This window comes from Canis lupus, chromosome 9 (assembly GCF_011100685.1).
Source record: "Canis lupus familiaris isolate Mischka breed German Shepherd chromosome 9, alternate assembly UU_Cfam_GSD_1.0, whole genome shotgun sequence".
Lineage (NCBI taxonomy): Eukaryota > Metazoa > Chordata > Mammalia > Carnivora > Canidae > Canis > Canis lupus.
Genome location: NC_049230.1, coordinates 19,556,281 through 19,573,253, shown reverse-complemented (window position 1 = coordinate 19,573,253; position 16,973 = coordinate 19,556,281). Strand labels below are relative to the sequence as shown.

The following is a 16,973-nucleotide window of genomic DNA, read 5'->3' as shown; positions in this document are numbered from 1 at the left end:
GTATACCACTAGCCGAGGGGCCAGATTTGGCCCACGGGCCACAGTTTGCTGACCCCTTGTCTAGAAGATTAAGTAGGTTGGGGCAGTGCTTGGCACCCAGCAAGTGCTCATGAAAGTGTAATTATTATTATTCTTACCCCTTCCTGCACAGGGGAGAAAACAGACGTGCAGAGAGACAAACTGGCTTGCCCAGGGTCACCAGAGACTTAGGGGCAGAGCTGGGACTCTGGCCCAGATTTCCTGAGTCTGCATTCCTGTGTAGTGGTTTCAACCCATTTTGAAAAATGTCCAAGGAGGGATAGATCTGGTTGTACCTCGTGTCTTTTTATCTAGGGCCCGTGTCTTACAGCAGATCTGACTTTACTCTGAGCAGCTAGTTTTGCCTGATCGGTCAAAGAACCCCTTGCATCAGTGGATTGCATTTTTACTTTTCAAAACCTTTCCTAATTCCTTTTTTAAGTGGTTTGACAAATGCTACTCTGTATACCTGTTTCCTAATCTTCTTTTGTCCTATTGTATCAATGTTATGATTTTTTTTTAATTTTTAAATTTTTTAAAAACAGATTTTATTTATTTATTCATGAGAGACACACACACAGAGAGAGAGAGGCAGAGACACAGGCAGAGGGAGAAGCAGGCTCCAGGCAGGGAGCCTGAAGTGGGGCTCGATCCCGGGTCTCCAGGATCACACCCTGGGCCGAAGGCAGGCACTAAACTGCTGAGCCACCAGGCATCTCTAATTTTTAAATTTTTATTTAAACTTTACTTATACATTTTTATGTATGTGCATATGTATGTATGTATTTAAAGTAGGCTCAACGCCCAACGTGAGACTTGAACTCACAACCCTGAGATTAAGAATCAGATGCTCTACCAACTGGGCCAGCCACGGGCCCCCTGAATCTCTTGATGTGGTTGTCATGATCTCTTGATGTGGTTGTCATGATGGAGTGTCAAAGTGAACTTCTGATTTCATTTATATAAAGTTCAAAACCAGGAAAAAAAAAGTTCAAAACCAGGCAAAGCTAATCTAGGCTGTTAGGAGTCAAGAGAGCGGTTATCCTAGTGGAAGAAGGGATATGGGGGCCTCTGGGATCAGGAAATGTTCTGCCTCTCTCTCTCTCTCTTTTTTTTTTTTTTTTTTATGTTCTGCCTCTTGATCCAAGATTGGTCTTAGGGCAAAGGCATCAAACCTACACTTGTGATCTGTGCATATTTCTGTGTAGCTGTTCTACTCCAATAAACTGCACATAAAATAGCTCCAGTGGCATCTTGGGACAAAGAACGAGCTTTGGTGAGTCTAGCTGTGGGAGCAGGAAGGCAATGCTCCCATTACCCAAGCCCTATCCAGAGGACAGATACTACTGAGCAGACTGGAAGTTCACCGGCTCGTACACACCTTTCCCTCTGACGTATGAGGTGCTAGTGTTGTTTCCCTGGAACACAGACAATGCGTGAGCGTATGTGCGCACGTGTATATGTGTTGGCATGTGTGGCTGTGTATATGTGTGAGTGGGTGTGATTGTGCTTATCAGCGTGTGTATGAGGATCTGTGTGGTGTGAGATGTGTGTGTATGTGCACGGGGTCACGTGGTTTGTGAATGCATGCGCAGAAGGTGCGTGTGTGTGAGATGCATGTGTATGGGAGTGCATGCATGTGTGGTGTGAGATGTGTGTATGTACAAGTGTTTGTGATTGTGTATGAGCAAGTGTGTATGTTGAGTATGTGTTGTTACGTGTGAGATGTGTGTGAATGTGTGTACCTGGATGTGATTGTGCATAAGAGATGTGGTGTGAGTGTGTACCTGTGCATGGCTGTGATTGCCGGTATGTGTGTATGGTAGACATGTGAGATGTGTGTATGTGTGAGTGAGCATGATTTTTGAGCGTCAGTGTGTGAGAAGTGTGTGTGTGAGTGTGTGAGCACCACCTTAAAACAAGGCCCAGAAGCCGTCCTCTCTTCGGAGTGTGGCTCTGGGACTTAGCAGGTGCCTGTGTGAACACACGCGTGTGGCATGTGCCATACGTGGAGGGGCTAGAACTCATCTCTGCGGCGGGAGTGCCTGGCAGGCGCCCACTGCTGCCCCCCTGGGGAACAGCCTTTATGTGTTTTTGTAAGGCACGTCCCTTGATTGCTGCAGATTTATGCGGACCAAAATGAGTTCTGGTAACCGGCCGACCCTTTTAGCTGTTGCTCATTTGGGTGGATCTCAAGCTCTCTATTTGTTTCTGGAGGGTTTGCTGGAATTCTTTCTGAAGTGTGCCAAGCTTCCTGCCTAGGAGCAGAAATCTGTTTAATTTATTAAATTCAGACGACTTAATTTTTTCATCACAGAGAGTAAAACACAGATTCTGGGGCACCTGGGTGGCTCAGTAGTGGAGTGTCTGCCTTTGGCTCAGGACAGGATCCCGGGGTCCTAGGATTGAGTCCCGTGTTGGTCACCCCGCAGGGAGCCTGCTTCTCCCTCTGCCTGGGTCTCTGCCCCTCTCTCTGTGTCTCTCATGAATAAATATATAAAATATTTGAAAATATTAAAAAAAATAAACCCCAGATTCTGCAAGATAGGGGTCTGAAGGAGAGAGAGGGATGAAGAGGATTGAACACAGTGATTCTAAAGCTGAGGAGAACTTCTCTCCATCAGAAGGAGCTTCACAGACATAACGGCCTGTCGTTGGGATCTTTCTGTAAAAAGAGCTGATCTTGTTGGCCAGATTTGAGGAATAACATTCTTGTCCTTCCACCCAATGTGCCCCTTCTGTTCCCCCTGCTGGCAGAGCTTCCCTGGTCCCCACCTGCCATCCGTAGCAGTCCCTGCCCTCTGCCATCCAACCCTGCCCACCTCTCTCCCTCCCTTGAACCTGACTGTTCTGGTTCCAAGAGCACCAACCATGCCCCTGCATGTTTCTCTCTACCGCCTGGAACATCCTCCTTCACCCTTGGCCCACTCAGTGAATGCTTATTTGTCCAGAACTCTGCTCAGAGGCTGTGTTTTACCAGACACTTCCCTGTCTCCTCTCCCTTGCAAACATCTTGACCGTGAGGCTCACCACCGCGGCTCTAATTCTTAGCACATGTGTTTTTCTCCCGCATTCCACCATGGATGTCTCCTGGGTAGAGACAGTGCCTGTTCATCTCTGAATCACCGGATCCCAGGACAATGTTTGCCACAGAGAAGATGCTGGGGGAATAGAAACTTCCCGAATGACAGAATGAGCACACAAGTAGGGGAATGGACAGGAATAATTCCATGGGCCTCAAACACAGACACACAAACACGTTCACGGTCCCTTGTGTGCTGAGGCTGTCACTCAAATGGTTACCCATGCAAATACGTGCTCCCCCCCACCTGACTCGTGGCTTTGCAGTTGGATCTAATTGATCAATTCTTGTTCTGCTCATCTTGGCCTTTTACTTTCAGAAAGACTCTGGGTAGCAGCCGCTGTCCTTCCAGACAAGGTCTGTCTGATTCCAGGACAGGACAAGCTAAGAGTGAGAGATGGCACTGGAGGGGCATTTTGATTGGGACCAAGATCAAACTGGGGGATTTGGTGCTTTGGGGTTCTGGCTGGAGAGGGGCTGCTCCAAATGGGGCCACAGGCTGGGGTGGGAAGGCCTATGCAGGGGGGGAGAAAAGGTTAGGCCAGTGACCCAGAAGAGAGAAGGCATCTCTTATCTGCCTGGATAGATGCCATCCCCACATGAATGAGGATTACCACAGGTGAGTGGCTCTTCCTTTGCACTCAGGTACTTGCTCACCACATAAGCTCTCATGAGAACACACACTAGTGCCTGACATGGAAAATGAATGAATGAAAGACTTTATTGTGTGGATTGGGCATGATCCTATATCCCTGGGACTTGTTCTTCTTTACCTGTCAGTTGCGGGGTTTGAACCAGATGCCTGCTGGAGCTTTTTCAGTCCTGTTCCTTTGTGCTCCACCCCCTACTTTGTCTGTTAGTGACACATGCACTGCACATACATAAATAATCTTATACTTACATTAAATATTAACTTCGCCTTATACCTTTGGGTATCCTCTTGGGCTCTTTGCATAGAAGGATGGAGACTCTGGAGTCAGACAACCGAAGGCTTAGTTCTGAGTTTGCCACTAGCCAATTGTGTGATTTAGGGCAGGTTTCTTTGGCCTCTGGTGCTTTATCCCTGAAGTAGGGGTAATAATCATCTTACTTATGGCTCAGATTGGTGAGCATCAAGTGAGATAATAAATCCAAAAAAGTTTTGCAACCTGTAAATGTTATGAAGGCATTATTTATGATTAGCACACATAGCAGGTACTCAGTAAATGCTCAGTAAATGAACTGATGACTTTCTGGATTTGGTTCTATCTTTATTCAAGCCCTTGCTAACACTAATTCCTGTGTGTGTGTGCGCGTGTGTGTGTGATCCTTATCTTAATGCCTCAGAGATCTTGAGGCAGTACAGCCAGAAATTCCCTGTTACTGCATAAAGCTCACTACCCTAGTGCTCCAACTTTGTCCCTCTGTCCCTCTCCTAAGTCAACAGAACAAGTGGGGGCTGGGAGGGGAAACAAAGGAGCTGTTAGCAGGTAGGAGCAAGCTGGCTCATCTCTGTGCAAGTCACCACCAATAAAACCTAATCAATGCAGCCCCTTTTAAGTTGGTTGGATCAGTGACCCAGAAGATAGCTCCCCTGCAGAAAAGGAAGTGATAGTCAATAAAGTGAGCCGTCAATGGGAAAAATCTATTAAAGTGAGTGAGATATCAGGAAACCTCTGGTGTTAACGGAGACCTTTTGGAACAGAGCCATGGAGGAGAGTGGGTTTTTTAACCCTCTGGAGGCTGGAGTCGCCTCTGCCCCAATTCAGGCAGCAGCAGAGCTGGGGGCTTCTGCAGGTTGGCCTGGCCCTGGGTCTCCCCAAAGGGCGAGTTTTGAGGAGTCCATGCTATGCTGAGCTCTTGGTGCTGCTGGCTCTTTGGGGGCCTGTGTGTCAGTTGGTGGGGAGGATGCTGCTCTGAGGCTCTGTCTGGCATGCTGCCCTTAGAGATGACACCTCTCTGGCCTTCCAGGGGAAAGAGCTGGAGGGGTGGGTCTCTGCTCCCTGAATCATAAAAGCTGCTCCGACCTGGACATGGGGAGTCAGGGGGCAGCACTTCACCCCGACACCATCACCACTTCACCAGTTAATCAGAGCTTGCTGGGCTGGCTGACACCACCCCGCCAATTAGCAGGGCTTCGCGCCTCTCCAGTTTACAAGCAAAAGAAAGCTATCCCCAAGAAAGTGTTTAGTGATGAGGTAAAGCCTTCCCCTGGCTTGTGCACGGTTTTCCATGGCTCTCCAAGCTTCCTGTGATCAAGTAGGGCAGGGGAGGAGGGACATTGTGGTGTGCTGGCAGAGTTTCAGCGTGAAACTGAAACCCTGTGTTGAACCCAGAAAAAAGTAGGAACTCACAGGTAGGAGAGGAATCTCTCAGAACGGGGTGTCCTGGTTCCGGAGATGCTGCACAGCCTACCCGTGACCCATAATGATCCACACTGCTAGCACCAAACTGCATACACTGGGTTGTATGTGGGCTCCTGGGCTCATCTCATGGAGTGATAGCTGCTGTTAAGGAGCTTCACCATTGTATCATACTTTTTTTTTTAAGATTTATTTATTTATTTATTTATTCATGAAAGACGCAGAGAGAGAGAGAGACAGAGAGAGAGGCAGAGACACAGGCAGAGGGAGAAGCAGGCTCCATGCAGGGAGCTCCATGTGGGACTCGATCCCTGGTCTCCAGGATCACACCCTGTGCATGAAGGCAGGCTCTAAACCACTGAGCCACCCAGGGATTCCCCTGTATCACACTCAATAGACAGTGACAACGTCTCAGATAAAGGACATTTGGGTGTGCTCATGTAGTGTGCATAAATGTGAAAGTGATAGAGTAAGTTTAAAGTGGGGGGCACGTGGAACTGGGGTGAGCTAGCTAGGGACAGGCTTAGGGGCAGAGGGTTGCATGGAGTGAGACCTTGGCTGTACTCTTCCCTTTCCATTTGTTTTCAGACAGAGCCTTTTCCTGGTTAGCTCTGCATCCAGTGAACTACACGCATCCTTTATGTTATTATTCTTATTGCTACTGTTTAATCTTTGAGTCCTACAGGCTTATTTTGGAAGAGGTAAAGTCCTGGAGCCATCGTGTTTATGGCATCCTGGTGTCGGTGGGCTCCAGAGGAGATACTGGCAGCGTCTTGGTCCGTTTGGTACATTTCCAGGGCCTTTGGGTGAAAGCCCAGAAGAATAAGATAAGATTACGGGATGAGACAATTACAAACAAATATCTCCAGCCTGGGGGGAAAGGTCATCACTGCAGCTCTCCATCCATCTCTCCTCATGACACCCATGTTGTTTGTGGGGTGTTGGCTGTTACGGGGGTTGGGGTGGTTACACTGGTGGCGATTGTACAAGATGTTCTGATGGGTTCGAGGAGGTAACTGATAAGGAACTGTGAAAATACAAACTTTGGAATTGGGCCTGTCTTGTTTGCAGTAAATGTGTCAGGAAGAGAATCACTTTCAGAATGTTCCCTGAGATGCCAGGAAGAAACCTCCACATCATAAAGAAGGCATGAACCTATGACTTGGAGGAACCAGAAATTCAATTCATGTGTCTGTGGCATGTTTGTGAATTTATTCTGTCGCCACTGGTGGCAACCTTCCTACCACCTCCCAGAGGCTGTGATCAACCTATGGGGGAGAATGAAGAAAGAAAGTCATATGGTTCTCGTATTCTTAGGAAAAGTGCCCCAAGTCAGCCTAGTGAGCTGAGAGCCTTCGGTGAGATTCCATTGATTCCCATCCCAGGAGCAGGGTGAGGGTGTTCAGAGACCTTGATCCTTTGTCCTCTCAACTCCCCAGCTTTTTTTTTGTTTTTTAAAGATTTATTTATTTATTCATGATAGACATAGAGAGAGAGAGGGGCAGAGACACAGGCAGAAGGAGAAGCAAGCTCCACGCAGGGAGCCCAACATGGGACTCAATCCCGGGTCTCCAGGATCACATCCCAGGGCAAAGGCAGGCACTTGAACCGCTGAGCCACCCGGGGATCCTCTCAACTCCCCAGCTTAAGAGGCTTGTGAAGATGGATTCTGAGAGACCTGAAAAAAAAAAAAAGCTATTATTCCTGGTGAGGCAGTGGAGTCTGGTGATCTTCCTCTCTGAGTTTCAGGGTAATATATATATCTTTTTAAGATTTTATTTATTTATTTGAGAGAGAGAGAGAGAGAGAGAGAGAGAGAACAACAGCTGGGGGCAGGGAGAGGGAGAAGCAGACTCCCCCCTGAGCAGAGAGCCAGATGTGGGGCTTGATCCCAGGACTCTGGGATCATGACCTGAACCAAAGGCAGCCACTTAGCTCACTGAGCCACCAGGTGCCCCAGTTTCAGGGTAATCTTGTTCTAATCTTTACCTCTTGGACCCCTAATCTCCTCATCTGTACAACAAAGGCCAATTATATCTTCCTCACAGCATTGTTTTCAGGATCAAGAGAGAATATGTGTATACCATATTCACCATTGTAACTGGCACATAGTAGGAGCTTGGAAATGGTAATCCTCTTCCTTTTCCAAGACAGAATCATATTTGCAACAATGAGTGTCCTATGTTACAGACTCTAGGAGAGAGATTTTTCAAAACAGAGCTACTGTTTTTTTTTTTGTTGTTGTTGTTTTTGTTTTTTGTGAGCTCTATGCCCAATGTGGATCTTGAACTCATGATCAAGAGTTGCATGCTCTACTGACTGAGCGAGCCAGGTACCTTAAAACAGAGCCACTGTTGAGAAGAATGAGTCTTTGCTATGGGGTGTGGGTGGGGAGATGGGTTGAGGGGACCCGGTGAACTTTGGTGGCTTTGACCAGGCTGAGGAATGGAGGCCTCAAGAGGGAATTGTGTGTTCCTGCCACTGGGTGGCAGTGTTGGCAAACACCACAACCCCACACGCTGCAGAGAGCCCCAAATCAGAAGAATTTTACCTCCAATTTAAATTATTTTTAGAATGGGAATGCTCTCCGAGATCACCTAATCCTGTGAGTCTATATCTCGGTAAATGGAGGCTGGGAGAGGTGAAGATCCTTCTTCAAGAGCACAGAGCAAGTCAGTGGCAGAGCTGGGTTCATCACTGTTGTAAAACTTCAGACTTGATTCATTTGGTTAACATCCATTTGTCATCTGCGCTTTCCCATCATATTGCTCATCTCAGGACTGGGGTTGGAGGGAATTATGTGGGCTTGAGAGCCCTTGTTTTCAGTCTTAGCATCCCTGTATTCTGAGGTACCCAGAGTCTCAGAGATCTTAATTCTATATTTTGTACCTCACTTACTGCTAATTCCTATCCAGTGAGAAACAATGAGAAAACCATTTTTTCCCCTCCTCTCTCCATGCAATAGTCTGGTATTTTCTTAAATCGGGGGTGAATGGGTGGCTTAGCTCTGGTTTACCTGCTCTTTTACAGGATTAGAAGGACTCTGGTCTGTCTGTGTGAAGGCTTGGCCTGCAGTACATCTGGCTTCTGCTCCATTAGGAGCTAGGTAAATGCTAATGGCCTGACCTTCTTCAGGTGATATTGAGAGATGATGAGTACAAGGCAACTCAAGCTGAGAAAGCTGAGGCTCAGAGAGGAATGGTAACTCACCCAGGTCACACAGGATTTCCAGATTCTGAGTTTCAGCTTTTTCTGGGCTGGCCCAGTAGGGTGAGGGAGGACTGAGATGGCTCACCCTTATGATCTGTGTCCTTGGGCCAGGGGTTTTGTGCTGCCAGGGCAAGTCACTGAGCAGAACGTTCTTTACACAGACTCCTTCCCTCCTCCTACCTTGCCCCCTCCTCACTGTAGCTTCCTTTCCAGAGCAGTCACTTGCCGAATTGGTTGCTAGTGGAAATGTGGTTTTCAAATTTGGGAAATCTCCATTAAGTCCTTTTATTTAAGGAGGATGTCATTATCGCGCCTCCCTGAGGACTATTACGGTTCTATTAGGCAAGGCCGCAGACTTCCTAGGTACTGTCTGGGGTCTGATTCCTGGGCAGGAAAATGTGAGACAGGAAGAAGGGGAGGGGGGAGGTGAGAGAGTAGCGGGGATGGAGGAGAAGGAAGAGAGGCAGAGAAAGAATGGAAGAATAGGAGGGAACAAGAAAAAGGAGAGAAAGGAGTGTGGAGTGGAGAAGGGAGGCAGAGGGCACAGACCTTTAGCTCCCAGGGCGGGGAAGGAGGGCAGAGACCCCTGCTCCGTGGCCACCTGCTAGTCCAGACCATTTAGGGTTAAACTAGAGGGAGATGCTAGTCCTTCCTTCCCCCTTCTGAGCAGGCCTTGGGGGAGTCCAGATGACACAGGCCTTCGTGCCCCCAGCTGCCAGTCCAGCCCCGGGCCTCTCTGAGGGACTGAGGAAGAGGGTGCCCAGGGTGTGTAGTTCTGGGAACTGGGTCTGGGCCGAGGGCTTTGGCTTTCCTGACCACTCCAGTGAACATACTGCTTTCCTATTCTCTGCCGCTCTCTCTAGAAGGTGAGTTGCAGGAGAACAGAACCTTCTCTCTGCTTTCTGCTGTCTCCCAGGCAGCTCAAATCATGCCAGGCCCGTGGTAGATGCTCTGTGAGTGTTCGCAGAACGAATGATGAGCAGAGGACGAAGAAGCAGTTCCACGGCCTCCCATCCTCTCCCTGGTCGAGTTAAACAGTCTATGGTTCGAATGGATCTTCTCTCTATTCTCAGCAAAGCCTGGTGACCATTGATGGTTTCAGAGTATCCTCTGATACATGTGAGCGTGCACACACACACACACACACACACACCCTGGATGGGGTTTAGGGAGGGTCAGGAACCGCCTGGCAAGCAGCTGACACTGGCTTGGCCAAATGAGAAAGAAAAAAAAAATATGCTTCTCCTGGGACCTGCCTGTTAGGGGGTTACCAGCCGCAGGCTGGAAGCGGTTTTTAACCTCCGGGCAGGAAGACTGCCGCTGGCTCTTCGGACAAACATCCTGGCTGGGAAATCCCCTGGCCTGCGGGGGTCCCTAGGGCCTGGCAGCTTCGATCAGTGCCATCCTGGCCTCTTTAGGCCTTCCCCTGGCTCTGGGCCGGAGGCCAGCAACTGCCCCCACCCCGCCCTCGGGGAGCCCCGGGTGAGCCTGAGCCCCTGGGGTGCCCCTCCCTCGAGCTCCTGTGCAGAAGTGATTAATGAGGCAGACGGGGCCTGTCTTCCCAGCTGTGTCAACACGCCCCTGCCCACCTCAGAGTGGCCCCGCTAGCTGCGGGTATGGGAAACAGCTGGGGCCCAGGGCTGCGGGCTCCTCCACGCCTGTTGTCCCCCACCAGGGGCTCCCTTTGCGGGCCTGGGCCTCCTGCTGGGCCCTCAGAGTCTGATGGTGATGATGATGATGATGGTGATGATGACTTTATGGTGCTGACAGCACTTGCTATTTGCAGAGAGCATGGCCCTCCTGTTTCTCAGCTCCTTCCTGCGGCTTTGAGCCAGAGGGTTGGCTGTGGCTAGCTGTGGGTCACAGGGAGCAACCCAGCTGTAGTCGTGAGAGCTTATACCACCTCCTCTGCGAAGCCTTCCTTGGTCACCCCAGTAGGCACATCCCCATAGGCCAGTCACTGCCAGGTATTGTCACCGTGTGGGGAGCACATCTGTTTCCCTCACAGCTTCCTCAGGGGAGGAGACTGTACTTCTCTAGGTCTTACTCATCTTTGTACCCGTGGCCCTCTTCCCCCTACGTTCGCCTTCTCACAGCAGCCTAGTACGACCCTTGGCGCGTGCTATGATAAATACTTACTAAGTGAACAAATGACCTGTAGATCTGGAATGATCTGGAATTCCAGGGCTTTGGTCTGACTGTGGTTCTGCAGACTGATTCCCTTGTGTTCAAGCTGGCTCAGATCTGCCCATGACCACACATCCTGCCTCTGGTCCTAGCTTATCCTTGTGAGGCTCCTAGCGGTTACCACCCAAGGCTCCCTGATGAAGCCAATAGTGAACTTGTGAGGCCTGGAGTTTGGGGGGTCGGGGGCGGGGGAAGGAAGCCAGAAGCCATCACAGGTTTAAAAATTTTTTTTAACTAAATTTTCTGTTTTGGAATAATTTTAGATTAATAAGAAAGTTGCAATAATAGCACAGAGTTCCCATGTGAACATCCTATAGAACCATGTTACTTTCATCAAAACTGAGACGTTAACCCTGGTGCCTTACCAACAATTAAACTCCAGTGTTTACTTGTCTTCCTCTGGTGTTTCCATTCATGTCCTTTCTCTGTACCAAGATCTAATTGTGGGCACCATGTTATATTTCCGGCAACGTGATGTTGAAGGCAGTATTTTAAAAACTCATGCAAATCAGGCACCTGAGTGGCTCAGTGGTTGAGGGACTGCCTTTGGCTCTGGTCGTGATCCCAGGGTTCTGGGATCGAGTCCTCCATCGGGTTCCCTGCAGAAGAGTTCTGCTTCTCCCTTTGCCTATGTCTTTGCCTCTCTCTGTGTGTCTCTCATGAATAAATAAATAAAATCTTAAAAAAAAAATTCATGGGACCCCTGAGTGGCTCAGTGGTTTAGTGCCTACCTTTGGCCCAGGGTGCGATCCTGGAGTCCCAGGATTGAGTCCCACATTCAGCTTCCTGTGGGGAGCCTGCTTCTCCCTCTGCCTGTGTCTCTGCCCCTCTCTCTGTGTGTCTCTCATGAATAAATAAATAAAATATATTTTTTAAAATAAATAAAATCTTTAAAAAAATTCATGCAAATCTTGCCTTCTTCCTCATAATCTATCTGCGTTGATATGATGTGAGAACAAAGGTTCTCCCTGCCAAATATTCCAGTAAATGACTATCACCATGCTTGCGCCTTGTGGCTTCCCAGGCTCTTCTACACTGTGCCGCATGCCTGTGGGAAGCGGAGTGCCACTCAGAGGGGACAGTCTCAGGTCATCTTCTGGGTTCACACTATTCAGATCTGCTGACTGCAAGTCTGCTTTGAGCAAGAAATAGGAATTGTTGAGCCAGTATAGGACTGGGAACAGCATGGAAGGGGGAGGATGTATGTGTGTTTGGGGGGTTTTTGGAGGAGGTGAGCTCTCAGGGTACCAGAGTGGGGTCTCCGGGGAGGCAGAGACACGATGCTTGGGCTTCCCTGGTTCCTTGATCCTCAGCCTTTGCCTCTCTCTCCTATCTTTTCATAAGTGGATCTGTTTACTGCATCCCAGTTGGCCTTGGCTTTGCTTGCATTCCTGGTCAGCAGGTGGAATAATTAGAGTTCAGTTTTCAATTAAAATGTTACCGGATGTTCTGTTAATAGCAGAGGCGAACATTCCGCCTGCTTGAAGGAAGACAGGATCTTCCTGTGCAGCTAAAGCTTTGGAGGCCCGAAGGGCTGGGGAGAAAGAAGCCGGAATGCAGGCAGGGTGATGGGTCAGCTAAGGTCCTACTCTTTGGCCCCCTCCACAGACCAGCTCCCCTTCTGGTGTGAAGGTCTCTAACCAACATCCGATGATGTCATTTTCTGTGCTTGCTAGGTCTGTCTTTGCTCCAAACAGGGACAGGCTGGTGGGGCTGTGGGACGATGGGGAGGTAAAACATTTGGAGTTTGCTTTGGGGATTCTTTCTACTTTTAAAGGGATAGCCAGTGACTTCAGGGAGAGGCCTCCGCAGGCTGTGTGTGTGGTCAGGGGCTGGATGGGGTGGGAGGTGCAGAGGGAGGAGGGGCTGAGAATGGAGAGAAACCTCAGTGACCTCTCCCTCCTGCTGGGGACAGGGTGCCCTGCTGGGTGGGCCTCCTGCCAGAGGCCGAGGACACACCCTCAGGCCTCCACCCCAAGTCTCCCAGGGCCTGACCCTTGTTGGAAGGAAGGGCCTCCAGAAGGGCAGCACCAAGTCAGCTGGCAGGAGAGGGCTGAGAGCAGGGATTCCCAGATCCCTGGTGCATTAAAGGGGCAACTCCTCTACCTCTGGGTGGAGGGAGCCATGATGTGTGTAGTGGAAGCAAGGGATACTGTTTTGGACAAGGACCCCATCTTAGTCCATTCAGGCTATTAGAACAAAAATACTATAGGCTGGGTGGCTTATAAATAACAAAAATTAATTTCACAGTTCTGGAGGCTGGGAGGTTCAAGATTGAGGAGCCAGCAGTTTTGACTGCTGGTAAGAGCCTACTTCCTTGTTCATAAATGTCCATCTGTGTCTTTTTGCCATGTTCTTACATGGCAGAATGGGTGAAGGAGTTCTCTGGGATCTCATTTTATAAGGACATCGATCTCATTCATGAGGGCTCTGACCTCATAACCTACTCATCTCCCAAAGGCCCTACCCCTACACACTATCAAACTGGGGATTAGGATGTTATCTTTTTCTATTTCTTTTTTTTTAAGATTTTATTTATTTATTTATTTATTTATTTATTTATTTATTTATTTATTTATTTATTTATTTATGAGAAACACACACAAAGAGAGAGAGAGAGAGAGAGAGAAAGGCAGAGACCCAGGCAGAGGGAGAAGCAGGCTCCATGCAGGGAGCCCGACGCGAGACTCGATCCCAGGTCTCCAGGATCACACCCTGGGCTGAAAGGCGGCACTAAACCTCTGAGCCACCGGGCTGCCCTCTTTTTCTATTTCTTATCTTTTTTAAAAAAATTATTTATTTATTCATTCGTGAGAGACACAGAGAGAGAGGCAGAGACATAGGCAGAGGAAGAAGCAGGCTCCCTGTGGGGAGCCTGATTTAGGACTCGATCCCAGAACCCTGGGATCACGACCTGCACCAAAGGCAGACACTCAACCGCTGAGCCACCCAGGTCTCCCAGGGATTAGAATTTTAACAGGATTTTTTGGGGGGATACAAATAGCAGATCTGCATGTGCTATGGCAGGATGTGAAAGAAGCAGCATGATTAGAGATTGGGAGAAGCATGGAATCTGGTCAAAGCATGCAAAGAGCAAGTGGTGGCAGAGGGAGTGATAAGACCAGCTCAACATTGCCCATGAAAGGCCCCGTATGCTAAAATAAAAATTTGGATTTTATTCTATTGGCAATGGGGAGCTATTGGAAGCTCTTAGGCAGAATATGGCACTTTTGATCTGTTTTTAGAAAGAAGAATGCTGGTGGCCATGGAGAGGAAGATGGAAGCTGGAAGTACCTGGAAGTAGAAAAGTAGTTGGGATATTTTGCAATAATCCAAGGGGAAAATGCTAAAGGCTTGAACCAAGACAGTCATGGTAGGGATGGAGAGCAAGGATTGGGGTTAGGAGATTTCTTCACGTATTTGCATGTCATCCTTGCGCAGGGGCCATGCTAATCTTCTCTGTATCATTCCAATTTTAGTATATGTGCTGCCGAAGCGAGCATGGGGTTAGGGAGATTTCTGATAAGAGGCTAAACAACTCAATGACTAAGGAGATATGGAACATGAGGAAGAGGGAGGAGTTGAAATTGATTTCCAGGGTTCTAAACTGGACAATTGTGTGTAGTGGTCACAGACAGCAAACAGGGAAATATGAGAGGAGGGGCAGGCTGGGGAGCAGAGGATAGGCTCAGTTTAGGACTCATTGATTCTGAGCGAATGAAAGGTATTCAGATGAAATGACCAGATGAGACAGGATAGGCTCAAGTCTTAGTGAAGAGTTTAGGCTGGAGGTGCTCCAGTGCAAGCCAGGGGCATTTGGGCTCAGACTAACTGAACCAGAGAAAGGGTATAGAGGGAGAAGAGAGCTGAAAATGAGAGGCCGGCAGAGGAAGGGGTGAGGGACATCAGAGGCTGGCAGGAAAAGAGTGATATCCATGGGACCAGGAGAGTGGAGGCACTAAAGGAGAAAGGGTTCCACGCAGCTGGAAGGGCTTGGAGTGGTAAGGGCATGAAGACAGGAACCAAACAATAGTTTAAAGACAAGGAGGTCATTGGTGACTTTAGCCAGAGAAATCTCAAAATCAGCCAAAGGCTGTATCTCCATTCAACCCATGGACTGGCATCTGTTTGCATGGAATGGAGGGAAGAGGGTTGAGAAGTCCACAGGAGTTGAGGAAGTGGAGGTGGTGAGTGTGGCTGGCTCCTTCAGGAAGCTCTGGGGAAGGAGAGAGAGGGTGGTGTCTATGGGACTGGCAGGGTCTTCCCGGAGGTAGTGAGAAAGTGAGTCTGTCTAAAACCTTACTCTAGTGTCTCTCCTTCAAGAAGTTCTGGGGAAGGAGAGAGAAGGTGGTGTATGTAAGGTTTTAGGATCAAGAGGAAAGAGGCAACAGAGGGAGACATGAGATCTCAACTGGGCTGCACAGCGCACCATGCTCAGGCCCCAACTCTTCATCAAACTGGTTGTTTCAAAGTCAACACTCATTTTCCCACATAACACTTAGGTTCCCCAACTAGAGCCTCAAAGCTACTTCATCTGTAATCCACCAGAAGTGGAGGACAAATTATACATGGGAAGTGTATTTCTCGCTCCAGCTCAGAGCTCTGGAATATCTCACCACTTTAAAGATGCTGAAAGGAGGAAACTGGTCTCCCAGGAGTGGGCGAGATGGACCTATTCTGATCTGGTTCATGTATCTGCGAGGCCCAGCGTCTTGCTTGAGTCATGCCAAGGAAAGGGGAATTTATGGCAGGGACACAAAGCCTTGGAGAAGCTGGCAGTGTTTGGCCCCTGTCTGGTGGTTGCTCCTTTCTCTCTGGGCATCTCTGGCCCCCCAGGCTATGGTCTTTGCCTTCTAGCAGTCTGCATGGACTAAGACAAGTTCCTTGTCCCGCACAATTCTATGTGAATGGAATTCAAGGTCCTGCTCTGCAACACCTCCCCCTACTCTCTAAATCCCCTTGTTCCTTGGCCTCTAAAGAGCACACCTCATTCTGCATCACAGTTATTTTTCTATGTCTGCCCAACTCTGCTAGTTTGTAAGGGTCTTAAGGCCAAGGATCGCATCTGATGCAAACAATGCCTGGCAGCAACTGGCATAGATAGCTATTCAGCAGATGTCTGTTATTGAATGAATGAATGAACAAATGAATGAATGATTTTGGTCTCTGGGCCTAGCTCTTCGAAATCTGTGCATATAAACTGTAGTGGCAGGTAGAGGATTGGGAATACATTTCTCACCATGCTGTTTATCACCATCTCCCCAGGACAGTGCCTGACACATGGCATGGGTTTGTTGTTGGTGGACTGCTTGTACAAAAATTCCTGGGTTTGAGTCCTGGCCTAGGGCTGACTTAGATACCTTTGAAGTGAAAAGCAACAAAAATCATTCCTCTCTCCATTACAGAGGAGGCAACTGAGCTTAGAAAGTTTGCACAACCAGGGCGCCTGGGTGGTTCAGGTCATGATCCCAGGGTCCTGGGATCTTGAGCCCCACATCAAGCTCTCTGCTCAGTGGGGAGCCTGCTTCTCCCTCTGCCTTTTCCCCACTTGCCCCCTTCATGCTCGCTCTCTCTCTCTTTCTTCTTCTTCTTCTTTTTTTTTTTTTTTAAGATTTTATTTATTTATTCATGAGAGACACACAGAGAGAGAGGCAGACACATAGGCAGAGAGAAGCAGGCTCCATGCAGGGAGCCTAACGTGGGACTTGATCCCAGGTATCCAGGATCACACCCTGAGCCAAAGGCAGGTGCTCAAACGCTGAGCCACCCAGGCATCCCCCCCCTTTTTTTTTTTAAGATTTTATGTATTTATTCATGAGAGACACAGAGACATAGGCAGAGGGAGAAGCAGGCTTCCTGTGGGGATCTTGATGTAGGACTCTATCCCAGGACTCCAGGGTCACGACCTGAGCCAAAGGCAGATGCGCAACCACTGAGCCACCCAGGTACCCCTCTCTCTCACTTTCTATCTCCCTCAAATAAATAAAATAAAATATTAAAAAAAAAGAAAGAAAGAAAGTTTGCATAACCCTTCCCAGGTGCATGGTAGCATCAGATTTTCCAAGCGATGGGGTGCCATGTCCTGTAGGGCCTCTTGGTTCTGAGTTGCTGGTCAGCGTGGAGCCCTCAGGACA

General features: G+C 48.7%; 1 non-coding gene across 1 annotated transcript; it reads right to left on the bottom strand.

The window, feature by feature from the left end:
• Positions 1-14,235: 14,235 nt before the first annotated feature.
• Positions 14,236-14,342, bottom strand: LOC119873546. The gene has a single exon (XR_005365044.1). It is a non-coding gene; the product is annotated as a U6 spliceosomal RNA (small nuclear RNA).
• Positions 14,343-16,973: the final 2,631 nt, after the last annotated feature.